Genomic DNA, 25,818 nt, shown 5'->3' with positions numbered 1-25,818 from the left:
CTTTGTCTGTGATGATCTTCATGTCGCTTCAGGATGCTAGAACTTGAAGTATTATAGATTGGTAAAGACATCTTGAACCGAAACGGGAACTTGCATCCTTGTCTTCTTGCTTGGGGTAGTACTAGCTTTTCAAGAGGGAACGGGCTGCCTTCCTCTTTTCATGTCATGACCGTCTTTATCTCGAAAGCATTTTATGCTCTCAACCATGAATTGTTGTTGTATTTCTTCTTTGTATCATCCTTCATTCTTGAAATTTGCTTGCAAAATAAGGCCCATGCCTTAATCCATTGATTTGGTAGATCGTGTGTGCAAACCGGACTGACAAGGGAAGAGAGAAATTGATGCAAAAATGGGCTCACAAGTGAATTTCGGGTTTTGGAAGTTGCATTACATGTGTGGGATAAACATGAGCATTAACTTGCAATTGTGGGAAACAAACATGCAACTTCATATGTGTAATGGGTAACTACAAGTTTGCACTTGTAATTGGACCTTTAGAACTCATTTTCAAGTGTTTTTTGAGCGTATTTTGGACCAATTTCGGGTTCTGGATGGGTGACCGCAGGTAGGCTTTAAATGGGGAAAATGAATGAAGATGTGAAATTAATGGATGAAATGGTATGTACGGATGATGGAAATGAATATGAAAAGATTTTCGGAAGATCATCTTCAAGAAAATGAGAAGAACTTTCAACATGTAATCCGGTTCTAAAACCCCGATTTTGAAAGAATGGGTATTTTTTATCTTTGCAACTTGAAATTTCAACAAAAGATGGTTAAATCTTTTATCCGTAAGGGAAGAACAATTATTTTCATCCAACTTGTAATCGGGATTTTAAAATTCCGAATACAAGTAAAGAGGGAGAATGGGGAAGAACAATGCAATTCTAAAATTGCTTTACAAAGGGGAAAATCTCTCTCACAAAATCTGATTTTTGGGGAAGAACCAACCATTTACAAATTTACAACTAGAAAGGAAAAACAAGAAAAATGAAACAAGAAGAAAATAAGTCTTACCTTGCTCCAATCTGAAAATGCCTCTCCAAAAGATGATCAATCTTTGAAATAAAGAAGAATATCTCTTAAAAAGAAATTAACCGTATTCCAAAACCCTGGCCACGTTTTTGAAAAAATGCCCAAAACTGAAAAACGTTGCACCAAATGCATGAGAAATGGCATGGAAAATGGCCAAGACTCTTTCTAACCTCAATACCTTGGCATACCAAGCCAAAACGATTCATAACGTTGCTGATTCGTGGCATTTTTAATGAAGAAAAACGTGGTTTTTTGGCAAAAACGTGTTTGCTGTTATAAAGCTAAAAACCAGCAATCTTAACCTCCATGTGGCGTGAAAGGTGTTTGAAAATGCATACAAATAGGGAGGAATCCAAAACGCCTTCTATCTCCCAAAAAATCTCCACAAAAATTTGCTAAAAATCCTCAAAAAAACATGTTTTTCCTTGCAATTCGGGTTTTTTGGAACAAATAGCAAGTTTAAAATGTATGAAACAATGAAAATCGGGTTTTTTGGAGGATATGACAAGTTTAAATTTTACTTTTTCAACATGTTAGACAAAATCGGGATTTTTTGGCCAAATAGCAAGTTTAAAATGTCAAAAATGCACTTTATGGGCAAAATCGGGTTTTTTGGACCAAAGTGCAAGTTTTAAATTGTCACTTTTTCACTTACAAAGCAAAATCGGGATTTTTAGACCAAATAGCAAGTTTAAAAATTCACTTTTTCACTTACCAAGCCAAAATCGGGTTTTTTGGAGCAAACTGCAAGTTTTAAATACTTGTAAATGGGAAATAAAATCCCTACAACAAGTTATACTTGCTTGCACATATGTAATGGGGATTTAAAATCCCTATTACATGCAAAAACCATTAAAGTAGGGGTTTTTTGACCAAACTACAAGTTTACTTGTAATTGAGTCAAAAAATCCCTATTTTAACTAAAAAAGACCAAAAAACAATAAAAAAGATAAAAACAACAAAGGGGAAATTTAAAACAAATTACAAGTAACATCTTCTAAATAAAAGTGCACATGTAATAAGTCAAAAATTCCCCTACAAAGACCAAAACAATGAATATCACTAAAACTTGCAGTTTGAAGAAAATTCTCCACCTACAGTCGGGATTTTAAAACCCGATTGAAGGAAAGACATAGCAAACGAACCCAGAATTTGACGAAATTTGAAACGTAGTTCAAGGATGGACTAAGGATTAAGCCAGTCCAAGGATTAGTCAAAATTTTGCCTCGAGAAGCCTGCCATAGAGTAAAAATTTTCATTTTTTCACAAAAATTTCATGTAATGGTCCTTCATTTTTGGAAACAAAAATGAGGACAACAACTGGCTCTGATTGGGGAATTCTTTCTTTTAGCCTTCAAGATTGTGAAAGAAAAGAATCCAGAACTCTAAGTGCCTTCCTCTTATCCATTGGGCCACAAAGTCAATCAAAGCAAAAACCAAAACAAAAAGAGGAAAGACCAAAAGTAAAAGACGCAGATGACCAAAAGGGTGATATGATTGACGCTAAGCAACTAACTAAGACGCTAACTTGTGCAACTGCACTTATTGAAAATAGAAAGCTACCTATCCTAAACTAGCCACAATGAAAACTTTTCAAATGAAACCATTCACTGGCTCAGCAAAATAATCGCCTTTTTTCAACAACTTATAGTACCTTGCATGATCATGAGCAGCCACAACCAATTGAAGAATAATCGATTGCACCAGAACTTGATGCAACACTCCCTGGAAAAGATGAACAAATTCACCTTCCTCTTGAAATGAATCATATGTACTGCTGCTCCAAAGTAGATTTTTGATGTCAGACTGCTCTTGCTTAGTTGAAAATGCATGTTTGGACTCTTCAACAAGTGTATCTACCGGCTCAGGAACAAGTGAAACCTTTGTCCTCCCATTGGCTTCCAACCAAGAAAGATGTCTGATTGGACATCCTCTTGATAGGACAAAAACATAATTCTTCTTGCTGATTACATCTTTATCAGCTGCTTCTTCAACCATAACCTTATGCTGGACAGAGAGATCTTCATGTGATTCAAATGAAAACATGACTGCATTGTATTCCTCAGTGTGCTGTTTACAAACTTCAGATTTGAGAGAATCATAAACAAGATTTAAAAAAAACTCTTCTATAGTATTCATGAAATGATCCTCATCAAGTTTTGGGGTAGATCTCTTATGCATGATATGTCCAAGTTCATGACCTTGGAACACGAATGCATTCATTTCAACTTGATTGGGACCTTCATGCATGCTCGTACAAAAAGAGAATTCTTCTATAGAACTTTCTTGGGGACTTGAACCAATATCAAAACCTCCATCTTGGAAAATAGACTCTTGATTTTCATCTTTCTCAAGCTTCTCATGATCTTTTAACTTATGAGATATCGGTTTAACATCAAAGCTTGAACAAAATAGTTCCATCTCATCCCAAAATGTATTCTCTTCAATATCTTCTTTACTCTTTTGAATAGGAGAGCTGAAATTTGCTTTATGACAACTCTCATCAAACTTTCCAAACTTCAAAATAGAATTGTCTTTATGTTCATAAATCATCTTTTCACATACCATGACATGATTGTCCTCCTTTACCGACACCTTGGAAGAATGGCCTTCAACCTCTTGTTGTGCATTGTCCATGGTATCCGGCATGGTCCATTCTTTTTGTTCATTAGCTTTCTGGAACTGCATAAACCAGATTTGAGAGTCGCCAACTACGTCTGCTTCCTCTTCTTCTTGGAAGAGACCAGCAAGATCACTTTGTTCAAATTCAGAATCCTCCACTGCTGCATTTTTTGGTGGTGCCTCAAGAGCAAGCCCTTCTAGTGATGAAGGAAACTTATCTTGATTTTCAGTTACATAACTAGGAGCAATATTTGGGTATGGACTCCTTGGAATGTCTTCATAAGGGGAAGAGAATACACCTTGAGCTATTTGCCTTTTGAGGGCAATCAGCTCATTAGCCAACTTCTGCACCATGGGATCTGTTCTCTTGGTAGCCCATGATCCCAATGAAGAGATTTCTTTGGACCCATTTGATTCTATCTTCATCTTACCAGCAAGGATAAGATTATTTTCAATATCAATTGTCAAGGCTTGTGTTGCTGCAAGGTCTCTTGGGACTTCCCTTCTCAACAAAAAACATACTTCTGGCACTTGAGCATTGATGAAGAAGCACTTCAAATTTGCAGCGGTAGGCTGAGCAACACCTGGAATTTTGTTACACAACTTATTGAATTTAGCCACAAAATCCCGCATGGGCTCATGTGACTCTTTTTTCATTTGAGCCAATTGAGCTAATAATGCATGCACATCTTCTATAGGCTTGAACCTCTCTTCAAACTTGAATTTAATTTTGGCCCAAGATGCAATCGAACCAACAGAAAGGTTATAAAACCAGTCAGCAGCAATACCTTGGAGAGTATCCACAAATAGCCTTACAAATACATCTTCGTGTTCAACACCATGAACACCGCATGCAATGTAGAAAGAAGCAATGTGTTCATCAGGGTGTTGTTGTCCATCTCCAAAGAACTTGGGAAAGTTCTTCCTTGAACCATCAGGAAGAGCATGCAAAGGCGGAGTCAAATTCAATGGACCAAAAGCCTTCCCCCAAGGACCTTGAGAAGCCATTTAACATATCCTTGGTGAAAGCTTGAGAAACTGCAAGAAAAGGAATTACAATGAATAGCATACCGGTATACTTCAAATAAAAGCGTGAGGCTTTTGAATGCGTATCGTATCCTAGCAGAAACCCAAGAAAAGTTATTTCCTTTTTTATAAAATCGGCAAGCCACTAGTCCTCAACTGAAAGCTTGAGGCTTCCGAATGCATCCGTGTCCCCAGCGGAGTCACCAAAAAACTGTTGGTGTCTCGGATGGGCCAAACAAATTTATATCAGAGATCTTTAAGACAGAAATAACAAAGTACTTCAAATCTCGTTCGATCAGCAGGAAACCCAAGAAAACTTATTTCCTTTTTTTTTTCTTTTTTTAACAAGCAAGACACTAATCTTCAAACGAAAGCGTGAGGCTTCCGAATGCATCCGTGTCCCCAGCAGAGTCGCCAAAAAACTGTTGGTGTCTTGGATGGGCCAAACAAATTTATATCACAGATCTTTAAGACAGAAATTAAAAAGTACTTCAAATCTCGTTCAATCAGCAAGAAACCCAAGAAAACTTATTTCCTTTTTTTTTTCTTTTTTTTACAAGCAAGACACTAATCTTCAAACGAAAGCGTCAGGCTTCCGAATGCATCCCCCAGCGGAGTCGCCAAAAAACTATTGGTTGAAAATTTTGTACACTTGGGGGAAATTTACAAAATTGTGGTTTCAACCACAGCACACGAGTAAAAACTCTCCAAATTAAGCGAAGGCTCCCCCTATCTAACTAAAACTGAAATAAAAACAGGATGGGACAGCAGTCTTCCTTCTTTCTTCAAGAAAGACAATATCCTTTTCTCTTCACAGAAAAGGATAGCGATTGAATATGAACAACAGTAAGTGAAATGAAAGAAAGGAAATGAAGTTTCCTGAAAGCGCAAAGACTTCCGTCACTTCCTTCGGGACGGGACAGTAATATCAAGCTCAAAGACTTGACTATTGGAAGTCCTATCTACCCTTTGCTATACTAAATTTTTACAACGAATAAAAGATAATAGCTCAAAGACTAGAATAATCTATTCTTTCAACACAAAGACAAGAACTAATGCAAGCTCAAAGACTTGCTGCTATTTCTTATCAAACAATAATTTTTCTCAAGAATGGACGCAAGCTCAAAGACTTGCTGCTCCTTCAAGAGAGTTTCCTATTTTAATTAATCTTCTCTACTTGCAGCTCAAAGACTTCAAATCAGATTGGACTAAGCTCCTTTAGAAATACTTTGCATAGAAGAAATAAAAAGATTCAAACTCAAACATGTAGCTCAAAGACTCAAAACTTGAGTAATCCTTCTTTATTATTCTTCAAAAACTTTCAATCCACATACATAAGCTCAAAGACTTCTTGCTGTAAATTTGGCAGAGCTTTTGCTTGCTTTCCAAAAGATAAAAATTACAATAGACTCCTCCAGTATTTATAGAAGAGGAGCCTTGAGAAAAAGGTGGGAAGATCCTAACTAACTTGAGAGATTCTCTCAACCACCAAGACTCATTCAATAACTAACTGAGACTTCATTAACTAACTAAGAGTTACTCTAACTAACTAAGACTTATTCCAACTTCAGTCTTAATCGGACACAACTTGTAGTTGCCTTACATGTAATTACAAAAGTGCAAGTAATGTGTAACTTGCTTTTTACAAAAAATACTTTTACATGTAACTTGTCAAAACGAAATTACAAATGCATAACTAAAATTATTCCATGTGTCTAAAGACACGACTCTAACTGCATCATCCTTTGTCTGTGATGATCTTCATGTTGCTTCAGGATGCTAGAACTTGAAGTATTATAGATTGGTAAAGACATCTTGAACCGAAACGGGAACTTGCATCCTTGTCTTCTTGCTTGGGGTAGTACTAGCTTTTCAAGAGGGAACGGGTTGCCTTCCTCTTTTCATGTCATGACTGTCTTTGTCTTGAAAGCATTTTATGCTCTCAACCATGAATTGTTGTTGTATTTCTTCTTTGTATCATCCTTCATTCTTGAAATTTGCTTGCAAAATAAGGCCCATGCCTTAATCCATTGATTTGGTAGATCGTGTGTGCAAACCGGACTGACAAGGGAAGAGAGAAATTGATGCAAAAATGGGCTCACAAGTGAATTTCGGGTTTTGGAAGTTGCATTACATGTGTGGGATAAACATGAGCATTAACTTGCAATTGTGGGGAACAAACATGCAACTTCATATGTGTAATGGATAACTACAAGTTTGCACTTGTAATTGGACCTTTAGAACTCATTTTCAAGTGTTTTTTGAGCGTATTTTGGACCAATTTCGGGTTCTGGATGGGTGACCGCAGGTAGGCTTTAAATGGGGAAAATGAATGAAGATGTGAAATTAATCGATAAAATGGTATGTACGGATGATGGAAATGAATATGAAAAGATTTTCGGAAGATCATCTTCAAGAAAATGAGAAGAACTTTCAACATGTAATTCGGTTCTAAAACCCCGATTTTGAAAGAATGGGTATTTTTCATCTTTGCAACTTGAAATTTCAACAAAAGATGGTTAAATCTTTTATCCGTAAGGGAAGAACAATTATTTTCATCCAACTTGTAATCGGGATTTTAAAATCCCGAGTACAAGTAAAGAGGGAAAATGGGGAAGAACAATGCAATTCTAAAATTGCTTTACAAAGGGGAAAATCTCTCTCACAAAATCTGATTTTTGGGGAAGAACCAACCATTTACAAATTTACAACTAGAAAGGAAAAACAAGAAAACAAGAAAAATGAAACAAGAAGAAAATAAGTCTTACCTTGCTCCAATCTGAAAATGCCTCTCCAAAAGATGATCAATCTTTGAAATAAAGAAGAATATCTCTTAAAAAGAAATTAACCGTATTCCAAAACCCTAGCCATGTTTTTGAAAAAATGCCCAAAACTGAAAAAAGTGGCAACAAATGCATAAGAAATGGCATGGAAAATGGCCAAGACTCTTTCTAACCCCAATACCTTAGCATACCAAGCCAAAATGATTCATAACGTTGCTGAGTCGTGGCATTTTTAATGAAGAAAAACGTGGTTTTTTGGCAAAAACGTGTTCGCTGTTATAAAGCTAAAAACCAGCAATCTTAACCTCCATGTGGCATGAAAGGTGTTTGAAAATGCATAAAAATAGGGAGGAATCCAAAACGCCTTCTATCTCCCAAAAAATTTCCACAAAAATTTGCTAAAAATCCTCAAAAAACATGTTTTTCCTTGCAATTCGGGTTTTTTGGAACAAATAGCAAGTTTAAAATGTATGAAACAATGAAAATCGGGTTTTTTGGTGGATATGACAAGTTTAAAATTTCACTTTTTCAACATGTTAGACAAAATCGTGATTTTTTGGCCAAATAGCAAGTTTAAAATGTCAAAAATGCACTTTATGAGCAAAATCGGGTTTTTTGGACCAAAGTGCAAGTTTTAAATTGTCACTTTTTCACTTACAAGGCAAAATCGGGATTTTTAGACCAAATAGCAAGTTTAAAAATTCACTTTTTCACTTACCAAGCCAAAATCGGGTTTTTTGGAGCAAACTGCAAGTTTTAAATACTTGTAAATGGGAAATAAAATCCCTACAACAAGTTATACTTGCTTGCACATATGTAATGGGGATTTAAAATCCCTATTACATGCAAAAACCATTAAAGTAGGGGTTGTTTGACCAAACTGCAAGTTTACTTGTAATTGAGTCAAAAATCCCTATTTTAACTAAAAAAGACCAAAAAACAATAAAAAAGATAAAAACAACAAAGGGGAAATTTAAAACAAATTACAAGTAACATCTTCTAAATAAAAGTGCACATGTAATAAGTCAAAAATTCCCCTACAAAGACCAAAACAATGAATATCATTAAAACTTGCAGTTTGAAGAAAATTCTCCACCTGCAGTCGAGATTTTAAAACCCGATTGAAGGAAAGACATAGCAAACGAACCCAGAATTTGACGAAATTCGAAACGTAGTTCAAGGATGGACTGAGGATTAAGTCAGTCCAAGGATTAGTCAAAATTTTGCCTCGGGAAGCGTGCCATAGAGTAAAATTTTTCATTTTTTCACAAAAATTTCATGTAATGGTCCTTCATTTTTGGAAACAAAAATGAGGACAACACTGTCCACTCTAGAATGGGGACATGACAATCCTCCCCTCTCGGAGTTGCTTGCCCACAAGCAACTGAAACACCCATCCTCCACAATCCCAAATAAGACGTAAACAAATCATTGCATGTAACTGTTGCTCATCTCTGATATAAACAACATGCAATACCCCTGTCTGGAATGGCTCCTCAAAACTCTGAAGCACCTGTGCTGTCAAATCAACACTGCCTGGGTCCCAGAGCGAAGCATAGCTCCCGCTGAATACCTCAAGTGAGCAATGGAAAACTATATCATCTCCATAGATCAAATATCCATAAATGCCAAGATCACTAGTGTGTCTGTGATCACCAACATGCATAACCTCCGTCATAATATCCAATGAATGCCAATCCATGGAAGACCCTCTGTGATCTGACACAAGTGACACACAACCGCCACACCATGTTGTTGATGTGCCGGAAGATCTAATGCCAGCTCACTAGACAATATATAATACTGACTAAAATCATCACTGTCCAGGCTGGCATCTAAAAATATGTAATCACCAACCAGCAATGAAACAATCACCCTGTCTAGAGAATCAGGTGAAACTGCCACATCCACTAGCTCAAAGTACTCACTAGGAGTAACATCACATAACTCATCCACGTCAGCTATCTGATGACAACCAACCTGTGGATCAACTGTCGTCCCACTTTGCTCGATAAACTGAGATGGATAGTGGGTAAACTCCAGCTCCATCCTCGTGAAATTCCGAACGTACTGTCTAAGTGTCAACAACCACTGTACACCCACGACTACATCTATACATCTGAAGTGAAGCAACCCATGTAGGATCCACGAAAGAAAGGTACTACACATGTCTATAACATGATCCCACACAAACCACCTGTAGGACATAAACTGCTCCTGCTGCTCTCCTCTGATATAAGTGCCATATAATCTTAATATCTGGAGCAACATACTATAATCCCTATAAGATGTTGTATCAAATGAATCAACACCTGGATCCCAAATAAAACTAAATCCACATCCATCTGTCATGAAGAGACAATGATAGTAAGAGGCATCCTCAGTACCGTGTCTCTCTACAGCCACTGTGAAACTCTCACACCCGTGATAACCATCCACAACAACACACCTGCTAATCCATGCATCATCCTTCCCCCATGATCCTGGATGAAGTCTCTATGTCAAGGAGATGAAAAACTCTGACAATCGTTGCTCATCATAACGGTTGATTGTTTGTTGATCCCGCAAACAATCCATCCCAAACTCCCGGATCTGGTGCCTGCAATCAATAACTCTACCCTCTGAAGATGGGAGAGCACTATCGCAACACGGATAGTATAAGTCTCGAACCAATTCACATCTGCGAGCCATCCAATCATCTACAATCAGACTAAAAGAGAAATGAAGTGCACTCCTCGCGAGGTAATCTAAATGGACTCTCGTAGGCTCACTCAATGGCTCTGTGTCATAATCTTGTCCATCAAACTCATCATCACTCCCACTGCTCTCAAACCATGAATCCGAAGACAACTCATATGTCTGAGATCCAAAATCCAAAATACACCTCAACTGAGCAATGTGGCTCTGTGGTGAAACATACCGGTTTCCCTCGTCAGCTGTAAGAGGTGTAAAAGAAGATTTGCTTTCCAGAGAAGGAAACAAGTCAACAGGAGTATCATACCCCAAACCAGCTGACAAACTGCTAGTCGCCTATGAAAACAATGATGGAGTAATATAGTGAGTCAAATCACAACTCTTTGGTGAATCTCGCAGTGTCACAGTAGAACACTGTATTGTATCTGTCGCTGATGATGTTTGTGCCACTCTCAATCTATCAGAAAGCTCCTCCAATCTGGAGTTCGCTTCCTGAAGGGACAACTGGGTATCCTCCCATGCAACAACAGTTGCCTCAAGCTCCTGAGAGAGGATATCAACTTCCTCCTCTTCCCTCAACAAAACACCATAACTAATAAAATCCCTCTGAAGGAGATAATCTCGGTCAGCCACTAACTGTAAATACTCATGCTTCAATATCCCAATGGCTCCATAAAGAGCATGAAACTCTGGTAAGGAAAAATCACTGCTGCTCTGCTCATCAATCATGAGGGTGCTCCAACTATGTGTAGCCAACAACTGGCAAGCGACATCGAAATGCTCAATAACTGTGTCTATACTCCTGTCATCAACTTGGAGTTGTCCAATCAGGTGATGAGGAGTCCGAGAATGTTGGCTCTCCTGTAACTGTACAAACTCAAAATCTACATTGTGGAAAGAAGTTGTATCTGTATCCTGTACCTCTCTGTAGTCAACATCGTGTATGCACTCGGCCATGGATACAACCTCATCCAAAGTATTGCTGCTCTGTGCCTCTGAGAACACCACATCCGTCAATGATGATACTGCTAAAAATGCACTATCATCACTCTCTTTTGCATCCCATGTGTCCGCACAGCCCACTGGCTCATGATCCTGGGGTCCAGTGCTACTAAGAGAACATAGTGGGCTGGATTCCAAGGTCTGATCTAAAAAATCAGAATCATCATGATATGAGTTCTCAACATTCAAAGCATCATTGGTACCCAAATTTTGAATACCTTCATGTGACAGCCCATTGGCACCATCTTGTACAAGTGTAGACATTGATACCTCAAGCTGATGCAAAGGTACCTCACTGCTGTCATGAAAATCAGAATTACTAACCTCTAAATCAGTTGCCTCTTGGGAAATCCCCTGCACAGAAGGTGAGGACAATTCATTTTCCAAAGCTGTCCTAATGTCTCCTTGAGTTGAATCCACATGTCTAACAAAACCATCACATAAATTCTTGTCCCGCTCATCGGAATTTGAGGGCACCAAAACATTCTTATGTAGAGGTATATTACCCCTAAATGAAAGTTCTCTGTCCATTCCTGATTCCTGCACCCTTGATTCTTCTTTCCTTCTTTGCAACTGATCTGAACTTGTAGCTACAAGGTTATCTTCGTCTGCTCCGGGTACACCCATAAATTGTGTGAAGGAAAGGAGCTCACGTATCATCTTAGGAAGAGAACAATACTGATGATAGCTGCTCATAACTGTATCATTAAATATCTCGGCAGGAGGCATCCTACTTTTACGTGTTGGAGAAGATGAAACTTTTGAGTGCCCAATTTTAGTTCTAGCCATGGTATTTACATTTAACTAAACTGATATCCCAACGGATTTCGGAGGTCGAAATAAAAGTTTGTTCTCAACAATTTTGAGACTTTGGCCAGCATATTGTCTTACCAGCTGTCAACTGTAATCATAAATGTGTAGGCTGACAACTATCCAGTTGCTGATATGAATTATCAAAACCTTTCATCAAATACCCAGATGTGACAATTTCTCATAAACCCTACAGGCTGGCAGGATGTAGGCTATGATACCTCTGAAAGATCCCTGATGGATCCCCTTGCTGATCTGTTGTAGTTTTTAAATTAATAAACTATATTTTCCTGTGTTTCCTTTGATGGTTTTAAAGAATAGATAGAAGTTGCAGAAGGTTTGTTTATTTTTGAGTTTTTGATAGTTTTTCAGCAAGTAATAATTGAAGAACAAGTACATGAAAAGAGTACTGGAAATAAATGTTCATACACAGCCAAATCAGAATCGTACCAAGCAGATTTCTGATTATTCAAATCAAATAATTATCCAGATAGTGATTCCAAACAATTCCAGGAAGATTACAATAAGCAATGAGTCCAACCTGAATGAAGAGTGAATACTGAAATCAAGAAGGAGACTGCGGCAACCATCCAAATCTCTTACATAGCTCCACGTGGGAAGAGAAATGGCTGCAAAGTACAGCCGTATGGCTGTTAGGTGATGCCAAGCAGGAAACCCCAATCTCCACGTTGAACCCTAACCCTGTCCACTGAATCCTCCAGAAAAGATGTCGTACCAACTCTAAGGCACTGAAAACTGAATGCAAGAACCAAATAACCACTGTGCTGGGGGCTACGTCCCAGACAGCCAAGACCCTGGGGTTTTCGTCCCAGATGCTGAATCGCTCTCCAGAGCAAATTCTCCAAATCAAAGATGAAAATGTGTAAAAGATACTTGATAATTAGGTTACCATCTCCTTATAACTCCTTCCCTCTAGCTCGAACCCTAAAAGTGTATGAAAAGTGTGCTTAGGCTTATAAAGTCTTATTTCTCATTTTTAGTCACCAAGTATAGAGAAAACGCCACTTTTTTAATGTAAAGGAATTCCGTTCATCAAAAGGGTCCCTAAAAAATGGGAAACATTTAGAAAAGTTCAAGACCTTTCCAACGAGCTATAACACATGGGCATATGCATCCAGATGAGGCCAAAAACCCCTTATTACTCCAAAATGGCTATAAACATAGCCTTATTTAATTAATTAAACGCTAACTTAGGAAATATTTAAATATATTAAAAATATAACCCAAATTGCTGCATAAGGCTCAAATGACTCCAAAAGCCTGAAACGGAACCTGTCACCTGTCTGTGACTGATGTCGGAAATCATGGATCAACTAGCAGTCTCATCCCTAAAATCTAGGGATGCTCCTAGAAACTAGCAAACACACCCAAATCTCCTGAAACTGAAACCAAGGAATGGTCTCATGGAACCCCAACCCTGGACGCTGTCACAACCTCCTAAAAAGTAGGAACTGCCTCCTAAAATGTAGGAACTGCTTCCTAAAATCAAGGAACTGCTCCAAACTGGTCTACTACTGCCAGAAACACCAAATCCAAACACTGTATATCCTGACTGAGTCTCTATCCACCATTGCCAGCCTACAAGACTCCATAATAGGCTAACTCACATGTCTCTACTGTCCACTCTAGAAAGAGAACATGACAGCATCCACGTGTACGTGGAATTCTCGGTCCCAGTTTGGATAGGCCAAAATGGGTGCTGCCACCAATCTCCTCTTGAGTTCCTCGAATGCTTCCCCCTGTGTCGGTCACCATATGTACGGTTCGCCCTTTCTTGTCAGTTTGTCCAGTTGGAATGAAAGTTGGGCAAAGTTCTTGATGAACTTCCGGTAGTATCCTATATGTACAAAGGACTTGACTCCCGTCACATCAACAAGCGACTCCATCTCCACAATTACCTGTACCTTATTCGGGTCAGTTTTCAATCCAGCTTTACAAACGATATGGCCCAGTAACTTTCCTTGTGGTACCATAAATCTGCATTCCGCGGATTCAAGGCCAGCCTAGCCCTTCGGCATCTCTCTATGCACTCTCTCAGCGCCACCAAGTGAGTGTCTTCACTACTAAAAATCGACCAGTCATCCAAAAAGACCTTAAAATTTCCCACAGACATCTTATCGAAGATGTGAAGGACTATCCTCTGGAAGGTTGCCGGAGCATTGCACAACCCGAACGGCATCCGGTTGTATGCATAGACTCCGTCCTCCACCACAAAGGTGGTCTTCAACTTGTCCTCCTCAGCTATTGAAATCTAATTGTATCCGGAAAAGCCGTCCAAAAATGAGTACATATCATGGCCAACCACCTCCTCCAGGATGTTGTCTGTGAAAGGTATAGGGAACGGATCCTTGATGGTGACTACGTTGAGGCACCGAAAATCCACGCAGATACGGATCTGGTTGGCCTCCTTCAGTGATATCACAATCGGAGAGACCCACTCACTTGTCTCCACCTGAAATATGATGTCGGCCTCTAGCATACGTTCAATCTCTTCGTTCACCTTGGCAGCATAGTTCTTATTCATTCGGTATGGCCTCTTCCGTACCAGCTGGGCTCCCGAGACCAATGGTATCCGATGGACGCACAATTCTAGCGGGACCCCTTTCAGATCCTTGTACGACCAAGCGAACACGTCCTTGTAGTCCATGAAGATTTTGAATGCTGCGGCCTTCAACACTGCGCTCCAATTGTCTCCTACCCAGATATTTCGAGGGGTGGCAGTGTCTCCTAAGTTCATCTCCGTCACGGTGGGATCTTCGTACCTCATTGGTCTGTCCTTTGAAAATTTGTACGCCGCAACATCATATACTTTGGCGTCTCCCTCCTTATACTCCCTGTATTCTGGCAAGAACTCCTCCTTCTCGCCTAACTCTTCTTCAATTTGCAGCATGTGACAAGCAAGGTGAAACACTTCATAATCTTCCATTTGCCAGTGGAAGAGTCCATTCAATGAGCAAATGTCATCTTCCGAGCAGCCATCGAGTTCAAGCACTCCTTCGTTGTTTGGTTCCATCTTGTCTTTGCCTTCATAGGAATCCCACTCCCATCTGTTTGAGTCCTCTGAATCAGAGTCAGATGATGCAATCTCCTCGCCGACAACCTAGGTCCTTAGGTCAATCATGTACTTCCACCCCCCTTTCTCCATGGACAGGGTGTTCTTCTAGTTGTGGTTCACTTTTGCTGTAATCAGCCACCCTCTCCCTAAGATGGTGTCACAGCCCTTCTTCTTAAGTGGGATTACCACAAAATCCAGTAGGAAGGGTTGTGTGCCAATGGTCACGGGTTGAGCCATCAAGGTGCTGAGTGGCTTGATGTCGTACTGGTTTGCTCCCACCAAATTGAATGTGGGTGGCCATAGTGTTGGCTTCCCGAGCTTCTTCCATGTATCCTCCGGCAGCACATTTACCCTAGAACCTCCGCCCACGATGGTCCTTGAGGATAGCCCCGAGGATTCCCATTTCCACTACCACAGGATGTCAACCACTATTTAAGGCCAACAACATTGGATCAACCGAGTGGCTGAATGGAACTTCCGTCTGGGTCACACCCGAAGATGCGTGTGTGGTGCTTTGTATGGAACTAAAAATGGCGGTCCTCAGCTGTGGCATTGTGTCTAGAAGGTCCTTCACCCTTATTGGCACCTCCATCTGCAAGACTTGCCCAATTATGTTCTTTTCGGCTTCAGTACAAGATGATGTACTCACCACCTCTGCATTGTTCCATCATTCTGCCATCATCTCCCACTCAATGTTGGGCTTTGCCTCCTGTAATCTCTCCTTCGTACGAGGGTCGAGATAGGTGGCCTTTTTGGTCTGAGCACGGGTGATTGCCAATACTTCTTTATCACCAGTCTTCTCAATATTGAGAAGATTAACCCCTGGCTTGGGGCAATTTGTCTCATCGTGATCTCCAGGACCACACCATTTGCACAAGTTCTCTGGTGTCTCCTCTTTCTGGCAATCCCGCGCGAAGTGTCCCCGTTGGTTGCAGGCCCGACATTGAATCATCGATCGTCCTTTGGCATCATACTGCATTCAACTCCGGTTATTGCTATTATTGTTGTTGTCTCTTCCTCCCCTTTAGTTACCTCTGTAACCGCCAGATGATGCTGTGGTGTTGGCTCGAGGCTGCGATGTGCCTGTTGTCGCGGAGGGTGACGGCTACTCCTGGGTGAAGAGCACCTAATTTGCCCATGTCTTCATGTTGTAGGGACATTCTTTGGTGGAGTGTCCCATACTTGGCAAATGTCGTAGAAGGCCTTTTTAGGACAGGAGCCTTTTGTGTGACCTTCCTCCTTACATTTCGCACACCACACTTCCTCATTTTTGCTGGTGCTTCCCTTCATGCTTTTGAATTCCTTCATCATGCAATGCATATCCTTCCGAAGGGCTTGCACCTTTTTACTCGACCCCTCGTCTCTGCTACTTCCGTCGAAGGAGTCCTCCTCTCCAGAGGATCTGTCTTTCTTCTTACTGGATGTCTTCCCTTTACTTTCCAGGTCCATTGCCCGGTTATAGGCATCTTTGTAGGATGTGGGGGGTACAATTTTCATTTTCCTTCTGAGTGACGACTTTAAACCCTCCACAAACCACCTTTTCTTCAATCCATCACCGGGTTGGTTATCCATTTTTCCCAGCAATTCTTTCAGGCATCCGCTATATGCTCGGATGGTCTCACTTTTCCCTTGCTTGGTACTCAAGATTTCTGCCACGATTTCATTATCGTCTCTGAGAAGTCGAAACTCTGTTTCGAAGGCCTTGTGTAGTTCATCCCAAGTTGTTAGCTTAGTTTTAACAACATCCGAGTACCAATCGATGGCTACTCCTCGTAGGGTGGCGGGGAATTGCAGCACCCATTCCGCCCTGTCGACCACGCCATTGGCCGACCAGATTATTTCACATGTACGGCAATGCCGTACCGAGTCTTCTTTCTCGTCTCCCTTGAACTTGGGCAATTTTTGTCAATTCGCCATCACGTTCCTTAGCGACAGCCCAATCTACCTTTCGGAACTTGAACTTGACCCTCTAGGAACTCCTCCTCCAGACACTGGTCCTCTTGAAGATACTACGTCGAGATTTGGTCTGTTGGGTCCCACCAAGTTGCTCTGAGTACTAGGGTGTGATGAGCCTGCACCGAACAGATTGCTTCTACTACCGTGACCTTGTGTCCTCCCGACACCTTCGGTCGCACTCGTATCCTTCGCCTCTCTGTTCTCAGTCTCAGTCTCCTCTTCCTTCCTGGTCTCGGCACCTTTGTATGGCGTGTACTGCTCTACCGTACTTCCGTCACCAATCTCTTCCAATGTCAGGGAAAGTTCCCCCAACCGCTTCCTGGTGGTTTCTATTAGTACGGAAACTTGGCCCTCAGCACCCGAGCCATCATTGCCAGTTGTGCTTTCTTCCACAAGTTTCTTTAGTCGTTGTCGACGTTCTGCTTCTTGTTCTAACCTCAGCGCCCTCGCGGCTGCCTTGTGCGCGTCTTCTTCCTCCCTCGGCACACAGTTTCTATCCTTATTTAGCATCATAGGCATCAATTACTTCTTTCTGTGGGGTTCAAGGTTCGTCGACGGCTTTCGTCACGTTCCTCCTCTCGTCGACTCCTTTCTTCAAATTGCTGCAAAATTTGTTGTCGACGGGTCTCGCGGTAGGTTTCTTCCCGACGAATTTGGAGAGCGAGGAAAGCATGTGCCAACAAGCTAGGCGAGTTGTTCATCAACTGATTTATGGCCGGACTTACGCCAAGGGCACTCCACACTGCGCTCTTAGGGATGTCCTCGGTCGTGGCCTCCCTCCGTACATAAGTTTCGATGGATGCCTAGAGAATGCAGGTGAAATCCCTTGTTAGTGCTCCCTCTCCTTCGAACAACTTCGTCGGCTCTTCCTCGGGATGGGTGCTTGTCCCCTCGCTCACCGGTTGCCCCATTATCGCCGTGCCATGTAGAATGTTCTCCTCATTCCAAGTTCAATTTGGCAACGGCGCCAGATGTTTTCCCCCGAGGGGTGTGTGTTTCAATAGTGCATAACAGTACAGAAATGTAGGAAATATGATAGTATACAGCAATGCAAGTAAACAGAAGAACTCAGATGTATGTATTCATTAATGCCAAATGCCAGTACATTCAAAACATAACATTCTTCGACAATAACTTCACCTTGAAATAGGAAACAAAGTACATATATATAGGTGTCGGTGTAGGTTGTCTGGTGCCAACTGTCAACAACCGTCACGTAACCACCGACCCTTAACACTCATAACGTTCTAATTACAATATGACATAATTACCCAACAACAGGTTTGGCTGGTACCTCCTAGCACGGGGGGTGGACCTTATGGTGCCACATGGTTGGGTGGAGTGCTTTTCGCACCCATTGGGTTTGGCTGCATTAGCTTCATGATCGTGATGGCTCGAGAGAAGTTTGAAGATTGTTATTGTTGTACCAGATTCATGTATTTGAAGTTCTTATGTAAATTCTCAAGTAATGTAATGAGGATCTTGTATCCATGTAATGATCTATAATGTAATTTGTATAGCAGTTCTTTGTAAAATATTTGAGATGATGTTCAACCTCGTGTTGCATCGTTATGGGGCCTTGAAGACATTTGTTAGTAGTTTAATTGTGTTTTAATTTGTACCTCTTTGCATATGTAATTGTTATCAAAAAAAAAAAAAATTCGCATTTTCTTGATACTAGTTGTTTTGTCCTCTGGGCCGCATGGCGGGGCATGACAGCGCAGCCACCAAATAGTTACAATATTTGAAACTCAGTCAATTAAATCCCAATTCAGTGCGTCACCTTATCCTATGCAGCCTGTATTTAGAAGTAAAGATTAATGAAGGAACTGCCTACACATTCATGCCTTCAGTCATTTAAACAAACAATCAGTTTCCTTCTGCTGTTCATAGCAGAGTGTTTTAAAGTAAAAATTAGAAAAATCATAGTGCCACCTTATCCTACGTGGCCTATTTTTAGAAGAAAGTAAAGATTAAAGAAGGAACTGCGTGTATATCCATGCCTTCAGTCATTTAAACAAACAATCAGTTTCCTTCTGCTGTTCATAGCAGAAAACAATTTTTTTCCTCTCATTTTTGCAGATTTGAAGGCTGATCTGGGGCACTATAGTGAAGAATCATTCAAGGTTGTTGTTGTAGGTGGAGCAGTTCAAAGTCAACATCATCTTAGCATTCAAACTCACATCACCTAATGCTGCTGTTCATTCAAAATCTACTTCCAAAGTGATGTTATTGCTTTACAACAGGGTTTTTATTTGGTTTTTAACTCTTCAAAAGTCACAGAAAACAAAAAAAATGTCTTCAGCTATGGAGTTGTGTGAGCATGTGTTTGAGCCCAAAATGTTGTAATCCAATAGCTTGCATCGTGTTCAAGATACCTTGCTTGGATACATGAACATACTTGATTTAAAGATGGAAGAGAGGGTTAAAGCAAGCAGTAATTTGGCTGTCAAATTGGTAGAAAATCGACTCATATAAGCTACCTCATTTCAAGTAACTATTCAATCCCTTGAATTGGTGATAGTGACTATTATGTTATGCAGTGGCATCCATGCAAAGGCTCTAACCTTTGGAAGGACATTGACCCCCCAACAAAGATCAAATGGCCATAGGGTTGTTTGCCGCTCCACACACTGCATGTCATAACCCAGTCTAGCAGAATAGTCACTGAACTTGGCACCACACCAAATTGTTTCATGTCTCTGTTGGTCAAGAAGATGCTCCTCTTTGTTAATTCTCTGCTTGATGGCTCCTTTACTTCACGTAGCGAGCAACTAAAATCTTTCCAAAGGAGGGGAGTTGTTTACTGCCCATTTAGTGGTGTTATGCAGCCCCTTACTTTTTCCCCAAATCTTTCAATCATCGCTTCTTCGTGTGCCTCTAGCTCGGGAATTCTGTCCAGTGCATGTTGGTCGTTCCAAGAGTCATTCCAAAATTGTGCTTGATTCCCATTATTGATCTTCTAGGAGAGATGGTCAATTAAGATATGATGGTATTTTTCCATAAAATTCCAAAGGTGGGACTCTTGAGGGAGGATCGCACAAGTCAATATGCATTTTGAGTCTTCAACGTCCAAATATTTATTTTGTAATATCCTCGCCCATTGTGCATTTGGGTTTTTATACATTCTCCAAATTAGTTTGACACCCAATGCTTGATTTTTATATCTGTATATCCTTGATGCATGCTCCTCCTTCAATTTTCTTCTATTTCACCTTATCCCATGCTATAAGAGGGATGTTTCTTGTCTCATCGGAACCTTTCCACAAAAATCGTCGTTGTATTTCTACTAGATCTCTCTTGGCTTTATTTGCAATTTCTAGGCATGAAAGAAGATATATAGCAATAGCTGCCAAGATAGCTTTCACCATCATGATTCTCCTCACCAAGGTTAGCCAATGCCCCTTCCACCATTCCACTTCCCTTTTGCATTCCCAATTGTCTCCATCCATTGTTTCGTCCATATGGCCCCTTGGAAGAGGGGAGTGCCCAAGTAAGAACTAGGTAAGGTCTCAATTCCATATCCCAAAACTATCGCAATTCGTCTTTGAACTGTCCATTTGGTGTTGAAGAAAGAGATTTTGGATTTGTCTTTGTTAATTGTTTGACTTGAGTGGTAGATGTAGTTCTCCAATGTATATCCTATTACCCCGACTTTCTCCATTGTTGCATTACATTATAACAAAGTATTGTCCGCGAACATCTGGTGTGTGATGGTCGGGACATTGTGAGCAATGCTTATGCCTTTCCATTCACCAATGTCCCTTATTCTTGTTATGCTCCTACATAACGCTTCAGCCATTAGTGAAAACAAAAATGGGGACAAAGGGTTGCCCTAGCAAATCCCTCTCACACCCTCAAAAAAACCACAATGTGGTTTCATTTTAAAATGGCCGAGTAGTGTGGGGATGAAATGCAAGCAAAGATCAATGCTAACCATCTTGGGCCAAAACCAAATTTTCCCAGCACTTTTAACAAGTATCTCCAACTTACCCGATCGTAGACCTTGCTAATATCAAGCTTTAGGATCATACCCTTATGGCTTTGTTTTTTGCTTGAATGAATTGCTTCATGTGCTACAATGATTCCGTCTATGATGTTCCTCCTTGGAACGAATCTGCTTTGTTCTTAAGATATTAAGCTTAAAGGATTGGTTTTAGTTTGTTGGGCATCAATTTCCCTATGTTGCAGAGTGAGATTGGTTGATAATCTACGAAGGATGAACAATTTTGTGTCTCTAGTATCAATATGATTTGGTGTTACTAAATTCCCTAAACATTTTACAAGCCTTTTGTGGCTCTTCCACTACCTTCCATATGTCTTGCCCCAAGAAATCCCAACCAAATTGATAAAATTATGTAGAGAAGCCATATGGGCTCGGGGCCTTATCCGGATGGAGTTGGAATACTGCCACCTTAACTTCTTCTAGTGTGGTTGGGGCTTCAAGAAAATAATTGTCCTTGGGCTTAACGGTAAGCTCGATACCATCCAGTACATTGTTAAGAAGAGGGTCAAAATAATTATCATCTCTCATAAGCATCTTGAAGTGATTCACGGCCTCCACTTAAATTTCAATGGGTATGACAAGACACAGCCATCCGTGACTATAATTCTAGTAATCCTATTGGTTCCCCTTTTGATCTTCATTTATGAAAGAATTTAGTGTTTACTTCATCTTCATCCAGTCATAGTTCCCTTCATTTTGTCTTCCAATAGATCTCTTCCCTAGCAAGAATCTTGCCATGTTCCTTCACCAACTCTTGTCCTTAAGGTAGTTCTCCTAGAAATGCCACTCACATTTATCCTTTCGTTCAGCAGCCTCAATTCCTCCTCTATTCACTCCTCTTTGAAAATATTCTTGAAAGATTCCATGTTCCATATTCTAAGCTTATCCTTTATGTGCTGCAACTTCTTGTGTAAAACAAATATCCAAAACCCCCACGTGTCAATATCTTCACTACACCATATCTTAGCAAATCTATAATCTTAAGGCATCGTAACCACATCATTTTACATTGGAATTGGCCTTTTGCGATGGGTGATCCTCCAATAGAGTCAACATGATGGGATAATGATGAAACCGAGAAGAGAGCACAATACATTATTCGAACTTGATTGTTGTGTTCAACAAATTATCTAAAACCAAAAAATGATCCATCCTTTCAGCTATATTTGTGAATCCTAATCTCCTATTATTCCAACTAAAATTCTTGTTGCTAGGATTAATGTCCATTAATTTGGTTTCTCAAACAAAATAGAAAAATCTTTTTGCGTTTGAGAAATCATTGTTGCACCTTTGTGCTTTTTTGATAGATCCAGGATTGCATTGAAGTCCCTACCAATAACATTTTTTTCTTTCACAATGTTTTGCATCTCTTTAATCTCATTCCAAACTGTTTTCTTTTCCTTTGTTTTAGTAGGTCTGTAGACATTGAAGATGTAAAAACTCAAGTTGCATACCTTGGCCAATTGCCATATTTCGATGTTGTTAAGGGGAGTTAGAGTATATCAATTCATTTTCCATAGATCCCCAACCCACTGGAAGCCCCATTGGCTTCTATGAACCAACTATCCCATCTTCTACACTTCTTTGAGAAGGTCAAGGCTTCCTCTTTTTTAAGCTTTGTCTCCTGCAAAAGAACTTTTCAATCAATACGATTTCAATCTGGTGTTTGGTCATGCCCTCCTGCTAGGTGCACAAAGGCCCCTAACATTCCACACGAGGAGCTTCATTATCTCCCATGGGAGGGAGCTCCTCCCATGGATCTTAGCATATAGGTCTTAATGGACTTTTGATCTCTATTTTGGGCTTCCTCCTCTCTTTTGTTTATTTGCCTTCCTTCCCCACTTCAACTCTACCAGTTTTATTACAATACTAAGGAGATTGGATGTAGATTGGTTGATCTTCTTTCAATCCACATTATAAACTTCATCCTCCATGTCTTCCTCCTTTTATTCTAATGCTTGGTTAGCAGTTGGTTTATTGGATTCACCCAAATCTATAACCAAAACAATTACCTTTTGTTGGTAGGATTATGTCAATGGAGAGTTAACAATGCTTTCATCACACAACTTGGGATCTAATAATGGCATTGACTCAGATAAATTTGCTGGAACAATTGCTTCAACTAGGTTTCCAATCCTTCCATGTTTGCTGTTTTTGGATTCCATTTTTCTTTTATCCTTATAGGGGCCCAACAGTAAGATTCCTCAAAATGTTTTCGACTTTTACCCTTCAAATAGAATAATTTAGGGGTTTCAATTTCTACCCCTTGGTTCCACATCCCCACCTTCGTAATTAGTTTGATCTCTATCAAGATCTTCTTAATCGCAATAATCTTGATTAACGCATATGTTAAGGTTTCACCATTTCTCAAATACGCCTCTAGTGTTCTTCCCATGCTATCCCGAATCTTCGTGTAATGTCCCCTCCTAGGAGGCTGTCAATTCCTGTAACTTCATAATAATTCTGATCTGATCTGATCTGATCGATCATGTCAGTGGATGCTTTTGACTCCTTTCCTTTATATCTCTCAATGTGAGGGAGAGGTCACACCTCTTCATTATGGATGCCCTTTGGCAAGAGACACACCCTTTCACCATTAGCACCCTTTCAAAGAGTGCAACTCTTCATTACTTCTGCCCTTTGAAAGGGACACAGCCTTTCACAATCAGATCTGCACTTCTCATTTAAATCAGATTTGCACTTTTGATTCCCCAGTTATCAGTTATCCCCTTCTCAAAATGAGGTTCTCTTCTCCCTTTTATATCCCATGTTTGAGGGAGTCACAACTTTTCCTTCCATGTCTTTTGACCATTCATTAACTTAATTAAAAAATTTATTTAATTATTTTATATTTTAATTTAAATTTTATTTTATTCTTTTCTATTTTAATATTATTATTATTTATTATTAAATTCTATTCCGAAGTGGGGACGTTATCCTTCGCAAGACATGCTCTTGACTAGTATTTGAAGGGGAGATAGTAGATTCTTAACCATACCAGCGCATCTAATGGCACAAATTTTGGAGGGTTAAAGTAGGTGTGAATTATCCATGTTCCAATCCCCTTCCAATATATTTTCTCTTTCTTCATTATTATCAAAGACAACTACGAAGAATCCTTATGGGAGGAAGTTAATTATCGAATCGGGCTTCCAATCGTTCGCCACCCATTCCCGAATGGCCAATCACGAGGGTTTTAGAAGATCCCAATTACGATAGTTTTCTCCCATGTTGCTACATCATTTTCAGCAATGTCTGTAAGATCTAGCATTTACTTGCAATCTTCTTCAAAGAGCCCTTGTGTGTCGCTCGCCTTATACTTCTTTCTACTAACTTTTCACTATATGTGGATGGGCCATTATTTCTTATGACCATGGCAAAATGTTGTTTCCCAAACTTTTGTGCAGTTTTTCAAGAAGTATATTAATGATGTTATTTAATAATAATCAAATAATAAATATATAATAGCAAACATTATTTATTGATGTCATTTAATAATAATCAAATAATTAATATGTAATAATAAACATAATATTAATGTCATAATTAAGAGTCTATTTTCGTTAAATTGTATTTAATTAATTGTTTTAAAAGAAATTTTCTTTCAAGTAGCTTTAGTCCTTATTTTTTGTAGGTAAGGGTCCTTTAAAGCAATGTTCCTTTTTAGAATATTTTATTATTATTTTATCCCTAAAAGCTACTTCTTGAGAGCTTATAAATAAGTGCTTTGAGCACATAATTTGAAAAGAATTGTTGAAGTCAAACTTATGATGTAGTGATTATTGTTTAAACTTTGAAATTTTATCATTGTGTTGTGGATGTGGGAATTTGGCAAGTTAGTAATAAAAAATATTTGTGTTTAACACTATGTAACACTTGTCTTTATTCTTTGAAGCGGCTTTGTATGCTTTCAAGTAATTACTTTTTCTCAATCTTGCTCTATGTTTCTTGTTGTTAGTAGAGTGTTACCTTTGTTTAAGGAATCATATTGTTGATGTAAATCCATTGGTCTCTACTTTAACCAATGGAAATCATTTTTCTCTTCATGTTATTGTTTAGCTGCACAAACATAGAAAAACCTCAGGGCGAGATAAAAATTAACTTTTAAGTCTTGTGCTCAAACATCTAACATCAAAAAGATAGGTCAACTTTGCTTTCAAATCATTTATTTTCATGCAAAACCCCAAAAGATAAATTATATGATATTCATAAGTAGTGAGTAGTTTAATTAGGGAGCTTTCCCTGCTAATTTCAAGAGAAGTTTTCTTCACACACTTTGGTTCAAGTTGTCGTAAGAAGACAAATTAAAACACTAACATGACCAAAATTCACCATGGTCCACTAAAAAATTGAATGATACACAAAAATACAATCAAAATAATTGTAAATATGAATATCTAATTGTTATGTCATCAATGATCATGAAAACAATAATTTTACGAAAAAATGTCTTTTGAACAATTTTTGAAATATGGGATGTCAAGGCATCTCTGGTTGTCAATAACAAAATGTGGATGTCCCCAAGTACCCTCCCCAAACTAGGAAATGTCTCTTTCACACCAAAAAAAATCTGAAATATCTCAAGGATATGACAAAAAATAGCAATAAAAGGAACAAATGGGAGAGAGGGAGACGGGGGAGATTGGGGGTGCCCCTCCTTGTCATCGCATCCCCAAAATGTTCGAGAGGGAAGGTATGTGACACATCCCCATGGAACACTATTATTTTTTATTTAACTTTGATTTTCTTTTCATTTATTCTGTTGTACTTCTTATTTCGCTCTCATAATTTACTCTAGACATCTATCA

The 25,818-nt window shown here is 39.5% G+C and overlaps 1 protein-coding gene across 1 annotated transcript in view; it reads right to left on the bottom strand.

Annotated features, from left to right (window-relative positions):
• Positions 1 to 25,818, bottom strand: part of LOC131075816 (probable metal-nicotianamine transporter YSL6) — a 242,704-nt gene that overhangs the window by 85,675 nt on the left and 131,211 nt on the right. The window lies entirely within an intron of this gene.

Source organism: Cryptomeria japonica, chromosome 10 (assembly GCF_030272615.1).
Source record: "Cryptomeria japonica chromosome 10, Sugi_1.0, whole genome shotgun sequence".
In the NCBI taxonomy this organism is placed as follows: Eukaryota; Viridiplantae; Streptophyta; class Pinopsida; order Cupressales; family Cupressaceae; genus Cryptomeria; species Cryptomeria japonica.
Note: the sequence above shows the minus strand (reverse complement) of the source record. Positions and strands in the feature narration are given on the sequence as shown.